At 47.7% G+C, this 13,622-nt stretch overlaps 1 long non-coding RNA gene and 1 pseudogene across 2 annotated transcripts; both read right to left on the bottom strand.

The window, feature by feature from the left end:
• Positions 1-406: 406 nt before the first annotated feature.
• Positions 407-1,314, bottom strand: LOC125345428 (annotated as a pseudogene). The gene has a single exon (XR_007209729.1). The product of XR_007209729.1 is annotated as a serine/arginine-rich splicing factor 3-like (transcript).
• An 8,607-nt stretch (positions 1,315-9,921) lies between these two features.
• On the bottom strand, positions 9,922-13,367 carry LOC125345433. The gene is made up of 3 exons (XR_007209731.1): positions 13,270-13,367; positions 11,464-11,465; positions 9,922-9,955 (listed from the first exon to the last, which is right to left on the bottom strand). It is a non-coding gene; the product is annotated as an uncharacterized LOC125345433 (long non-coding RNA).
• Between the last annotated feature and the right edge of the window lie 255 nt (positions 13,368-13,622).

Here is a 13,622-nt window from a genome sequence, read left to right as displayed (position 1 = left end):
TCTTTTTGCTCAAGGCTAGCTAGCACTCTGCCACTTGAGCCACAGCGCCACTTCTGGCCATTTTCTGTATATGTGGTGCTGGGGAATTGAACCCAGGGCCTCATGTATACGAGGCAAGCACTCTTGCCACTAGGCCATATCCCCAGCCCTCTCATCAGATTTTAAACCAAGGCAACCTATGCCCAGGGTGAAGACCAGCTGGATTTTAGAAAAACTTCTCATCTGGTTTAATGGCGCAGCTTTTATCTTTACCCGTTGGCCTGTCTGTGGGCACAGCCACTTGTAAAGACTGCATATGCATCTACAGCTGCATGCCTGTATCCCAGCTATGAGTGAAAGTGCATCTCAGTTCCACTTCTGAAGTTTTGCTTCTATAATATTAGCACATCACACTTTGGCCGGGCGAGATTTAGAGGTTTTTATTTCAGTCCTACATGTAAGACTAGAGTTCAATGCAAATTCAATCTTGCTTAAGGGAACATTGTAAAGTAACAATTCTTGGTATTACATGCCTCATATGATCCATTTCAAACCATAGAGAATTACATCGCTGTGTCACTGTTCCAAAAGACAAACAAATTTGAACAGCTAAAACATCTTCAAAATGTACCAAGCTTATGAAGTCTCAAACAAAACTTGAATTTTCTGTACATACTCCTGTCAACTGAAGTTATTTCCTGTACACCACTTCTCTTGCAAACTGTTCTTCTATTTCCTTTCATTCGACCTAGATCGGCTACGAGACCTAGAGAAAGATCGGGACGGCTTGTGATTTCGCTCGCGAGACAGTGATCTCTCTCTTCTCCTATCTCTAGAAAGGGACCTGCTTCGGCTGCGAGAGAAGCTTCTCCTTCTTGGAGATCTGCGGCGAGGTGGAGGACTCCTCCTTCGATAATCATCTCGAGGGCGACGACCCCAAGAAGGAGGTGGGCCACGGTTTCGGCTTCTCTTCTCACCATTCGTCAGTTCCACTCTTACACGGCAGCCACACAGTGTTCTTCCATCCAGCTCTCGAACAGCATCAGCTGCATCTCGGGGATCCTCAAATTCAACAAACGCAAAGCCGGGAGGGTTTCTAGCAACCCACACACACACTTCGGAGTGGCCCATAATAGCCAAAAGCTCGTTCCAATTCAGTCTTGTTGCCATTGTTTCCGAGATTGCCTACATAAACCTTACAGTCCAAAGGACAGGAATCACGATGCATTTCGAGATCGTGGAGTAGAGACTCGGAGGCTCAAACCCACACACCCGGACTGCTTCCCACCGAACTTCTTCAGCTAAGCCACCACGAGCAGCTGCGCACACTTCTCCGGCGTCCACGAAATGGCCTGAGGATTACTTTTGAGAAAGGAATATCTGCAGCTGATTCTTTTTTCATTTGTTTTGTTTGGGGGCTGGCCCTTGGCCTTGAACTCAAGGCCTGGATGCTGTCCTGTCCCTGAGCTTTTTTTTTTTTTTAGCTCAAGGCTAGCTCTGGGCCACTTGACTATAGCTCTACTTCTGGCTTTGTTTGGATGCTTAATTGGAAATAAGAGGCTCATGGAGGGCTGGGCTATAGCTCAGTGGCAAAGCACTTGCCTAGCAAGTACAATGTCCTAGGTTTGATCCCCAGTATAACATCCCCCCCCCCCAAAAAAAAAACACCTAGTCCCATGGACTTTCCTACCCAGTCTGGCTTTGAACCATGATCCTTAGATCTCAGGCTCCTGAGTAGCTAGGATGACAGATGTGAGCCACCAGCACCTACCTGGATCTGATTTCTTTCAGAAACTGAGTCTTCAGGAAGCTTCATGGAGGAGCAAACTGTACCAAGAACTGTCTAGAAAAGGAGCAAGGCCATGTAGCAAAGATGTATGTACTTCCCAAAGCTGAGAGGATGAGGAAGATCTGGTAATGCCCGTGGGAATTACTCAGGAAGTTCTGGGTCTTTCCAGGTGCTTGGCATGGTTCCTCAACTGGAATCAGCACTCCTGAATCCTATCCCCATTTGCTGACAAATGCCTTTCGACCACTGGATTCTCAGACCCCAGCCTCCTGAGTTGCTAGGATTACAGGTGCGAGCCATTGGCATACAGCTCAATCATTTGTTCATTCTTTTTGGTGGCTCATTCATGACAAAAAAAAATTTCTTCTCTCTCCATTCAGTTTGTCCTGAGCATGTTTCATTCAGGCTAAGTTCCAGTATGATCTGCTTTCGAAGTTGCCTCTCACACCACGTGTGTTCTTTGTGACATGTGGCTTAGCACCTTCTGCTTTCCTCTCTCTCTCTCTCTCTCTCTCTCTCTCTCTCTCTTTCTCTCTCTCTCTCTCTCTCTCTCTTTCTCACTGGGAGGGACAGGCACTTGAACTTAGTACCTGATGCTTTCCTCATTGGCTGGCACTCTACCAACTGAGCCAGGCCTCCAAACCCACCTTCTGCACCTAGTCTATATTTGCAAAAATGTTTTAATGCTTAAAAAAATAAATAAAAAAGAAAAAGGCTGCAGGCATAGCTCCAGTGATAGAATGTTTGCCTAAGCAACTGTGAGACCCTGAGTTCAAACCTCTATGCCACTGGGAAAGAAAAAAAAAGCCAAGTACACTGGTGGCTCACGCTTGTAATCCTAGCAACTCAGGAGGGTGAGATCTGAGGATCGCACCTCCAAGTCTGGAGGAAGGTCTGTGAGGCTCTTATTTCCAATTAACCACCAAAAAGCTGGAAGTGGAGCTGTGGCTCAAGTGGTAGAGTGTTAGCCTTGTATGATAAAGCCAAGGGACAACACCCAGGCTCAGAATGCAAACCCTAGGACTGGCAGACACACACACACACACACACACACACACACACGTAAGTACATAAGAGTGAATTTAGCTAATCTGGCACATCATACAGAGGTAAATATTTGTGAATGCTTGCTGATGAAGGAAAGGGTGCTTGGCCCAAATGCCCAGTATCCACCAAAGTCCAAGTGTGCCCCTGACGGGGCTGTGTGCACCTTGCTGCTCAACCTGATCTCTTTTCTCTTGGCTTTTTCTGTTTCTGTGTCACTGAGGACTTGAACCCAGGACTTCACGCATGCTAGGCTAGCACTCTTCCACTAAGCCACATTCCAGCCCAGTGTCTTGCGCAGGTCTCTTGGAAGCCCCATGAGGCTTAGGATTGACCTTGGGGTTGACTTTGCTACCCACTACTCCCTGATGCCTTACATATTGAACACGCATGTGTGTTACAGAACTGGCATTCTGAAGGCCCACATGAGGGTACCTCTTATATATGGGCGAGACTTTGCTGTATACCCTTGGTTCTGCCTGCGCAAAATCAAACGTGGGTGCTTGGAATTACAAACTTATGCTGGGCGCTGGTGGCACACATCTGTCATCCTAGCAACTGTGGAGGCTAAGATCTGAGGATCATGGTTCAAAGCCAGCCTGGGCAGGAAAGTCCATGAGCTTCTTATCTCCAGTGAATCACCAGAAAACCAGAAATGGCACTGTGGCTCAAAGTGGTATAGTGCTTGCCTTGAGCAAAAGAGCTCAGGGGCAGCATCCAGGCCTTGAGTTCAAGCCCCACCATTGCAAATGAGAGAGAGAGAGAGAGAGAGAGAGAGAGAGAATATCCTCCACTCCCTGGCTAAATAAGAGCCAGCAACTCGGCAAGTGGGGTGCTTCTGTGGGCCTCTGGATTCCAAAGAGTCTCAAACTTCCTCTTATGCACTAAACACACACACACACACGCACACACACACGCACACACTCACTTCCAGTTGTCTTTCTAGACATTCCCCACCACGGGTCACCCATGGCTGAGCTGGCCTGGAGTCAAATGCAGATAACCTCTCAGAGGGATGAATAAACATCAGTGGGTGTCCCAAGTTGAAGAATGTAGAAATGGATTCTTTTCCTTCTGAGCACGGACATCTGCCAGGCCATGTCAAAGTTGCTGTGGCCTCAGGCCCTTTGAGTTCCCATCTGGGTGAACCCCACACAATTTCTCACTGCTTCTCCAAGGACTGCATGCAGTCTGCCTCTCTCTCTCTCTCTCTCTCCCCCCCCCCCCATTGGCTTTCTGTGGCTTGTGGGCCCCCAGCCAAGGGTTGCCAGGAACTTTTATGGAGAGACAAGTGGTTTGAATTTTACAGCAGGGCACAAGGGAGCTCATTAGAAAGCCTTTCGTGACGATCAATTGATATTTATTTGATCCTGCTTTTGAGAGAACAAAATCTCAGGAAAAAGAGTACTGGGCTTGAAATTCAGCAACACCCCCTCCCCCCCACACCTTTGCTACTTAAAGTTTTCTTCTTTGTTGCTTTGCATTTTTCCCCCTTTCTTTGCGTGTGTGTGTGTGTGTGTGTGTGTGTGTGTGTGTGTGTGTAGATGGGACTGAACCCAGGGCCTCATGTGTGTAAAGCAAGCATTCTACTACTGCTAAACCCCTAGCTCCCAAAGTTAGCGTTTCTTCCTTCCCTCCTTCCCTTTCCTTCATCCATTTCTTCCTTCCTTCTCCTCCCCTTCCTTTTTCTTTCCTTCCCTCTTTTCTCCCTTTCCTTTCTTTCTTTTCCTCTTCCCTCTTCTTTCCCTCTCTTTTTCTATCCTCCCTCCCTCCCTTCTTTTTCTTTTCCCTCCCACTCTCTCTTCCTCCCTCCCATCTTCCTTCCTCCTTCCCTTCTTCTTTCCTTCCCTCCCTTCTACCTTCCTTCCTTCCCTCATGCCACCTGCACCTGGCCCACTTCTTTTTTTGTAAACATCTCTATTTGCCTTACCTAACCAAGGACACCTAACTCTTCTTACTGGCAAGCACACACACACCACCACCACCACCACCACCACCACCACCACCACCACCACCGGGCCCTCTCATTCAATACCACCTTTTTATTTTGTTTTTGTTGCCAGTCCTGAGGCATGGACTCAGGGCCTGAACACTGTCCCTGGCTTATTTTTGCTCAAGGCTAGCACTCTACCTTTTGAGACACAGCTCCATTTCTGGCTTTTTTCTATATATGTGGTGCTGAGGAATCAAACCCAGGGCTTCCTGTATACAAGGCGAGCACTTTACCACTAGGCCATATTCCCAGCCCCAATACCACCTTTTTAAAGCAGCCTTCTCCTCTGACTCAACCCAGTCTCCATTCCTCCTTCTTTGGGACTTGTGGAGAGTTTAAGTTGCCTCACAGGATAATTAAGTACAAACACACACACACACACACACACACACACACACACACACACACACACACACACAGCAAAGGCAGGCACCTGTGGCTCATACCTGTAACCCCAACTACTCAGAATGCTTGAGTTCTGAAGTCTGTGAGATGCTTATCTCCAATTAACCAGCAAAAAGCCAGAAGTGGAGCTGTGGCTCAGTGGTAGAGCACCAGCCTTGAGAAGAAAAAAAAAAAACAGCAGGGCTGGGAATGTGGCTTAGTGGTAGAGTGCTTGCCTAACATGCAGGAAGCCCTGGGTTTGATTCCTCAGTACCATATAAACAGAAAAAGCTGGCAGTGGCGCTGTGATTCAAGTGGTAGAGTGCTAGCCTTGAGCAAAAGAAGCTTAGGGACAGTGCCTAGGCCTTGAGTTTAAGCCCCAGGACCAGAAAAAAAGGGGCGGGGGGGACAGGAAATATAGATTCTGAGTGGAAAAGACACATATCAGCAGGAGATGGAAGAGCTCAAGAAGAGATGAATGAGGATGAATATGGTAAAATTAAATACAAAGTATGGGGAGTTTTTGGTATTTGAAAATAAAGCAATGAAACCTGTTGAAGAAATGGAACCTGTTTTAAGAGATGAGGAGTTGGGCAGGCATCAGTGGGTCATCCCTGTAATCCCAGCTATTCAGCAGGCTGAGGTCTGAGGATCTTAGTTTGAAGCCAGCTTGGGTAGGACACTATGAGACTCTTATCTCCAACTAGCCAGCAAAAAGTAGAAGTGGAGGTGTGGCTCAAGTGGTAGAGCTCCAACCTTGAGAGAAAAAGTTCAGGGACAGCACCCAGGCCCTGAGTTCAAGCCTCATAACTGGCCAAAACAAAACATTAAATTAAGTTAAAAATAAACAACAAAAAATTATGAAGTGTACATATGAAAATTTTGTCAATCATCAATAGAGATTTCAAAGACCCCTTCTCTCACTGTTAACAACAACAAAAAATAGAATCTAAGTTTCTTCAAGCAAAAAGTTCTAACAGATCCCACTCCCGAGGCTGTTGGGAGTATTGGGCTCCAGTAGCTGTGTCTAGAACATAAGATCTCAGTGGATATTTGATGATATTCATGGCTGGCTGCTTTCTTCTCAAGGCTGGTATTCTACCACTTGAGCCATACCTCCACTTCTGGCTTTTTGTTTTTATTTTGTGTGTGTGTGGTTTGAAGCCAGCCCAGGCAAGAAAGTCTGTGAGACTCTTATCTTTAATTAGCTACTAAAAAAGCTGGAAGTGAAGCTATGGTTCAAGTGGTAGAACACTAGCCTTGAACAAAAACGTTTAACAGGCCCTGAGTTCAAGCCCCAGCACCAGGAAGGAAGGAAGGAAGGAAGGAAGGAAGGAAGGAAGGAAGGAAAGAATAAGGGAGAAGATGATTAATCAGACCTCCAACTCAGGCTGCTTGGCTTTCTCCACCCCTGGGAAGTCATCCTTGGTGATTTATTGTCTAGCTTCTATTAGGAAATATATTTGTTCACACACAGAACAATGGACATCTGTATGCCCATTCAGTGGCCTGCTATTTTATCCTCCATTAACTGCTGTTCTGTTCTCCTGCATTGAGCATGCGTGTCTAGACCTTCATCAAATTCACATTCCCACCACTGGCCTAGCCGGCCCATTTTCACAGATGTATTGTCCTCGTTTCCTTTTATCTCATTGTACCCTACACACTCAGACCAACCGACTGACAGATACACACACACACTCACACCACAGCAAAACTTACTTAGAACATCACCATTTTGCACACAGCAAAACTATGGTTCAAAAAATAATAATAAATCCAGATGCAATAAAGTGGCTCACACCTTTGATCCTAGCTACTCAGGCGGCTGAGATCTGAGGATCACAGTTCAATGCCAACCCGGGCAAAAAAGTCCCTGTGAGACTCTTATCTCCAATGAACCACTCCAAAACCAGAAGTGGCACTGTGGCTCAAGCGGTAGAGCCTTGAGCTGAAGAGCTCAGGGACAGCACCCAGGCCCTGAGTTCAAGCCTCTTGACTGCCGAAATAAAGCAAAGAGTAAAGAAGCATAGGAGCTGGAATTGAAACCTGGACAATACGCAGGGCCCATCACCATGGTGGAGTCCCAGGGCCTGGCCATAACTCGTAGGCTCCACGCACCTGCTGTATCCAATCAAGAGCTCTATGACCAGCTGGTCCTGGGAACCTGGAGCCAGCTAATGAAAGACACACACACAGTGGGGAACCTGGAGGTTAGGTGATGTCCCTCCCGGCTGGGAGATGCTGGACATTAGTGAGCAGCAGAGCCACAACCAGGCATGTCTCCTTCAGTGAGAGACCCTCTGGCAGCCTATAAATCTATCGCCGATCCTGTTTACTGGATTCGTTGACTGAGTGACTCCACAGACATCACCCTCAGCCTGTGTGGGCCGACTGGATGAACTTCAGAGGGCCACTGAGATGACTCCAATTCTGCCTCTCCGCTGCTACATAGAAATTCTACCTGAGTCTCCAATCTACAGGCTCAATGATGCAACATGAGCTCTTGCTTGAGCTGTCAGATCTGACTGCTCCCAATCTAGACGTGTGTGCACGTGCACATGCAACACATGCATGCCAGTGTATCTATGTGTGGACACGTACTTACTTAAATGAATAGATGTGTGTGTATGCTACTCCTGGGGCTTGAACTCAGGGTCTAGACACTTTCCCTTAGCTTATTCTGCCTCCTACTGGTCCTCTACCACTTGAGTCACACCTTCAGTTCCAGCTTTTTCCTGGTGTGGGGGAGCTAAGAGTCTCCCACTGGCTGTGAACCAGCCTCCTGAATAGCTAGGATTATAGGCCACTAGCCACTAGCATGGGGCACACGTATCACACACATCTTGTTCTCTGGCTGCTAGCAAACGAGGCTCTGACAAGGGAGAGAGAAATCATGAAGAGACTGCTGTCTTGGGTGGTTATTTGCCAGTCCTGTGGCTTGAACTCAGGGCCTGGGCACTGTACCTGAGCTTCTTTTGCTCAAGGCTACCACTCTACCACTTGGACCACAGCACCACTTCCAGATTTTCTGTTTATGTGGTACTGGGGAATTGAACCCAGGGCTTCATGTATGCGAGGCAAGCACTCTACCACTCAGCCACATTCCCAGCCTGCTTCCTTCATTCCCCCTTTTTTTTGTGATGCTATTACTAAAGCTTGAACTCAGGATCTGGGCTGTCCTTTACTTATTTTTCTCAAGGCAAGCACTCTACCACTTGGGCTATACAGCTCCACTTCAGGCTTGTTACGGGTTCATTGGAGTTAAGAGTCTCACATTGGCTTCAAATCGTGATCCTCAGATCTCAGCCTCCTGAGCAGCTAGGATTATAGGCATGAGCTACCAGCACCCGGCTCAGATCGTATTCTTCTTAGTCATACCATTTTCATTTTTAGCTGTGTGGTTCTAGTCAAGTGTCTTAATCTCTCTGAGTCCCATTTCCTGATATGTGAAGTGAGGATTAAAAAAAACCCCACAAACCCACCATGATAATAAATGCTCTCTGGGGGTGGCTATGGCCCTTCAATGGGAAGAAAAATAAAAGAAACACCCATCTCCCTACACCATAGTTATTATGAGCAATCAATATTTATTATTGTCATTGTTATTATTTGGGCTGGCCTTGATCTGAGAAGCTATCTAAGGCTCAGGATAGAGAAGAAAAGTCCCACTGCAGCTTCCTCCCCACCCCCACTTCACTGGCCCCACTTTGAAGTCTCCAGTCCCCCCCCCACTCCCGCCATGATAAATGTCCCAGCACTATAGGTTATGACTTGCTGCCAGATTTGACGTTAACCATAGGTGCTCTGGCTGTGTGTTTGAGGAAAGTGGCTAAATGCTGCTGGGGCCCATGGGGAGATAGCAGCCTGCTCTAGAAGATTTCTCATCCTGTACAGAGAGAAAGTGGGAGGGGGGGGAGAGACATAGAGATACAGAAAGAGAGACAGAGAGAGAGAGGGAGGGAAGGAGGGAGGAAGCGACAGAGGGAGGAGAGAAAGGAGGCCACTAGGCACAGCTGTTTAGTCTACCAATCACAGTGGTGACAAAGAGTCTACCCTGGCCCAGGGCTGCTGGCTGGGTGGGAGGAGCCCACCATGCAGCCATTGAGGGGGCTCCCCCTTTTCTTTGCCTGGGGTGCATGTGTTGTGGGTGATTTCATATCTTTCTAGGCCACCGGAAGATGGGATGGAGAAAGATCAAACAGGAAGATTTGAGGCATGTCACACAGAGGCTTCGATTTCAGGGAGTGGGCACTCCACCTCTGCCAGGCCAGGAGAGGCCCTTGTGACTTCGGGTTCCTGGTCTTCACCAGGGAAGCAAAAGCTTCACTCTGTTCAAAGCCAGCCTGGATTAAACACACACACACACACACACACACACACACACACACACACACACACACACAACTCTGTGAGACTCTTGTCTTCAATAAACTACTCAGAAAAAAAAAAGAACAGAAATGGTGATGGGGTTCAAGTGGTAGGTAGCCTTGGTAAAAAGAATCATGGGGATAGTGACCAGGCCCTGAGTTCAAGCCCCAGGACCAGCACAAATGGAAATGGAGGAGAAAGAGGAGGAGGAGGAGGAGGTCCTCAATTCACACGTGCACATGGGTGCACACACACACACACACACACACACACACACACACACACTCACAGCATGGTCCCAGCCCTAACCAACTGAATCCAGGTCTCGGGCTGGCTCCAGGAAGTCTGCATTTCAGCCCAGCTAAGCCAGATGCTGGGAGCTCACATCTGTCATCCTAGCTATTCAGGAGGCTGAGATCTAAGAATCATGGTTCAAAGCCAGCCCAGGCAGAAAAGTTCATGAGACTCTTACCTAATGATCCACCAAAATAATAATAATAATAATAATAATAACAAAAAAACAGAATTGGAACTGTGGCTGGCGCTCTACCACTTGAGTGGCAGCTCCACCTGCAAGGGGAAGAAAGTTAAATGAAGAGAAACCTTTGAAAAGGCTATTCATGGGCTGGGGATATGGCCTAGTGGCAAGAGTGCTTGCCTCATAGACATGAAGCCCTAGGTTCAATTCCCCAGCACCATATAAACAGAAAATGGACAGAAGTGGCACTGTAGCTCAAGTGGCAGAGTGCTAGCCTTGAGCAAAAAGAAGCCAGGGACAGTGCTCAGGCCCTGAGTTCAAGCCCAAGGACTGGCCAAAAAAAAAGAAAAGAAAAGGCTATTCATGCCCCATAATGAGATGGCTTTGAGCACAAGTCCAGGTTGGCCAGAAGGAATCTAGCTGGTGATGGGGATCTCACACAAGTTAAAGCCCCAGGACCCCAGTTTCCTTATGCGTTCCTGGGTCATGAGAGTCCTACTTGGGTCTAGAACTGTCAGCCACAGCATAGTTCTCTGAAAGTCACCAGGATAGGAGCTGTGTATTTTATTTGTTTTGTTTGGTTTTATCTTAGGGGTTGCTCTTAGGGCCTGGATGCTGTCCCTGAGCTTTTGTGTTCAAGGTTGGTGCTCTACCACGTGAGCCACATATCTATTTTGCTGCTTTGTGTGTGGGGGGGGGGAGAGGGGGTTGTGGGGCTTGAACTCTGGGCCGGGGCATAATCCCTGACCTCTTCAGCTTGAGGCTAGCACACTTGAGCCACAGTGCCACTTCTGACTTTTCTGAATATGAGGTACTGAGGAACTGAACCCAGGCCCTCGGGCATGCTAGGCAAGCACTCTACCATAGAGCCACATTCCCAGCCCCAGTTTTGCTGCTTTTTGATTTGGTTTATTGGAGGGAAGAGTTTCACAGACTTTCCTGCCTGGGCTGGCTCTGAATCATGTGCTCAGCCATCAGCCTCCTGAGTAGCTAGGATAACCAGTGTGAGCTACTGGTACCCAGCTCACTAACTGCATTCCTTTATTAACTAGCACTCGCATAATGCATAAGGCCATGACTGAAACAGCAACTAGAGCCTCACCCAGGATCCATCACTCTGTCCTGGAGTGGGGGTGAGCTTCCTGAGAGTCTCCTGAATCCTTCTTGCTGATAGCTCCATCCCTCCAGGGCAGGCCAAACCTGCTCATCAGCCCTGGCTGAGGAGAGCTGAACCCACTGCAGGCCCTGGGCTGGGATTAGCAGCCCTGGCTACCAGCTGTCCTCCGGTTCTCCCTTGAAGTTGGAAACCAAGAGAGGTCTCAAAGAGGGATCTGGGCCTGGTGTTTATGGCTCACACCTGCAATTGTAGCTTCTCAGGAAGCTGAGATCTGAGGATTGTGGTTCAACTCTAGGCGGGGCAAGAACATCTGTCTCCAATTTACCACCAGGAAGCAGGAAGTGGAGCTTTGGCTCACGTGGTAGAGCACTAGTGGTAGAACAAAACAGCTAAGGAACAGCACCCAGGCCCTGGTGGAAACTTGCTGAAATGCCTGAGCTTGGGGGTGATTTCTATTCCAAAGGCTCACTGGATTTGCACGGCAGCTGATGTGCAGGGCCTACCAGATTTGGGTTTGAGCAGGTGACTTTTGGAGACAGCCAGCCCAGCTGGGCCTTCGTGGTCATGGAGCTGTAGCCGGCTCTTTCCCACTGGGGACTGTAGTCAGCCCAGGGGGAAGAAGAGCAGCTGCTGGCCTCCTGGTCATTCCAGGATCCATGGTGCTCTAGCGGCCTCTGCTGGCAGTCTAGAGAGCTACAGGCACACTTGTTGGGCCCTGGTAGGTTTCACAGTTGGTTTGTTTTTTAGTCCTGGGGCTTGAACTCAGGGTCTGAGCTATCCTTGAGTGTTTTTTTCCTCAAGCCTCCTGCTCTGCCTCTTGAGCCTCAGCCCTCCTTCCAACTTTTTGGTGGATCATTGGCGATTCAAATCTCATGGATTTCCCTGCCCTAGCTGGTTTCAAATGTGAATCCTCAGATCTCAGCCTCCTGAGTAGCTGGGATGGCAGGCGTGAGTCACTACCACCCTCTTCCAGCTGAATTCTGGAAGTAGGACTTTGAGAAAAATATTTAATTTAACTTGTAGGAATGTTGAGAAGAGATTTCTTTTTAATGCTGATCCTAGGGCTTGATGCTGTCTTTGAGTTCTTGTGTGTGTGCTTTGTTTTGTTTTATTTTATCCATTGTGGGGTTTGAACTCAGGGCCTGGGCACTATCCCTCAGCCTGTAGGTTCTAAGCTAGTGCTCTACCACGTTGAGCCACAGATCCACTTCTAGATTTCTGGTGGTTAAGTGGAGATAAGACTCTCATTGACTGTCCTGCTCTGGTTGGCTTTGAACTGAGATCCTCAGATCTCAGCCTTCAAACAACAAAGAAGCTCATGGGCTTTCCTGCCTGGGCTGGCCTCAAAACACAATCTTTAAACCTCAACCTCATGAGTAGTGAGGGTTACAGGCATGAGCCACTGGCATTGGTTTTTATGTTTCTTAAATCAGATCATGTCACTTTCCTACCCCTAACCTTCAAGAGCTTTTGTTTCAGAATAAAAGCCAAAGACCCCACCATAGCTGAAGAGACCTCACCTTGGCTAGTGGTTCTCAAACTCATTTAGAGGGATTGTTTGAAGCAGGAAACATGAGGCTCTAACCTCTGAAAACAAGCACCCATATAAAGAATTTAGTGGCTCAACAAACTTCAAGTGGGATAAACTCAGAAATCCGTACAAGTCATATTCTAATTAAACTGTTAAAGACAGAGAATTTCCAAAGTCACACACACAACTCATCACACACAAGAGATCCTTGATGAGATTGTGACCAATTTCTCATCAGAAAACAAAGTGGCCAACAGACAGCAAAGGCAGTAAATTCAAAGTGCCCATAGCAAATGATAATCAACCAACCTTTCTCAAAGCAGAAAAGCTGGGCACTGGTGTCACATGCCTAAAATCCTAACTGCACGGCAGGCTGGGATCTGAGGATCTCAGTTCCAAGTCAGCCTTAGGAGATAAATTTGAGAGATTTTGGTCTCCCATTCACTAGCAAAACCCCAGACATGTGGCTCCAGTGGGCAGAGTGCCAGCCTTGAACAGAAAAGCCAAATAAAAGGAAGAGACCCTGAGTTCAAGCCAGTACTAGCATAAATCAAACAATTAACTGGTGGCTCATGCCTGTAACCCCAGCTACTCAGGAGGCTGAGATCTGAGGATCAAGGTTCAAAGCCAGCCCCTGCAAGAAAGTCTGTGAGACTCTTATTGTCAATTAACCACCAGAAAACCAGATGTGGCGCTGTGGCTCAAGTGGTAGAGTGGTAGCTTTGAGCTGAAGAGCTCAGGGACAGCGCCCAGGCCTAGAGTTCAAGCTTTATGACCAACAAATCATTATCATCATCTCAGAGCTTTCTTCATGAAATGGAATGGTGAACAAGGTAATGGGAGGATTAAGAAAGTGAACTCTGGGGGTGGGGAATATGGCTTAGTGGTAGAGTGCTTGTCTTGCATGCATGAAGCCCTGGGTTCAGTTCCCTAGCA

This window comes from Perognathus longimembris, unplaced genomic scaffold (genome assembly GCF_023159225.1).
Source record: "Perognathus longimembris pacificus isolate PPM17 unplaced genomic scaffold, ASM2315922v1 HiC_scaffold_5662, whole genome shotgun sequence".
In the NCBI taxonomy this organism is placed as follows: domain Eukaryota; kingdom Metazoa; phylum Chordata; class Mammalia; order Rodentia; family Heteromyidae; genus Perognathus; species Perognathus longimembris.
Note: the sequence above shows the minus strand (reverse complement) of the source record. Positions and strands in the feature narration are given on the sequence as shown.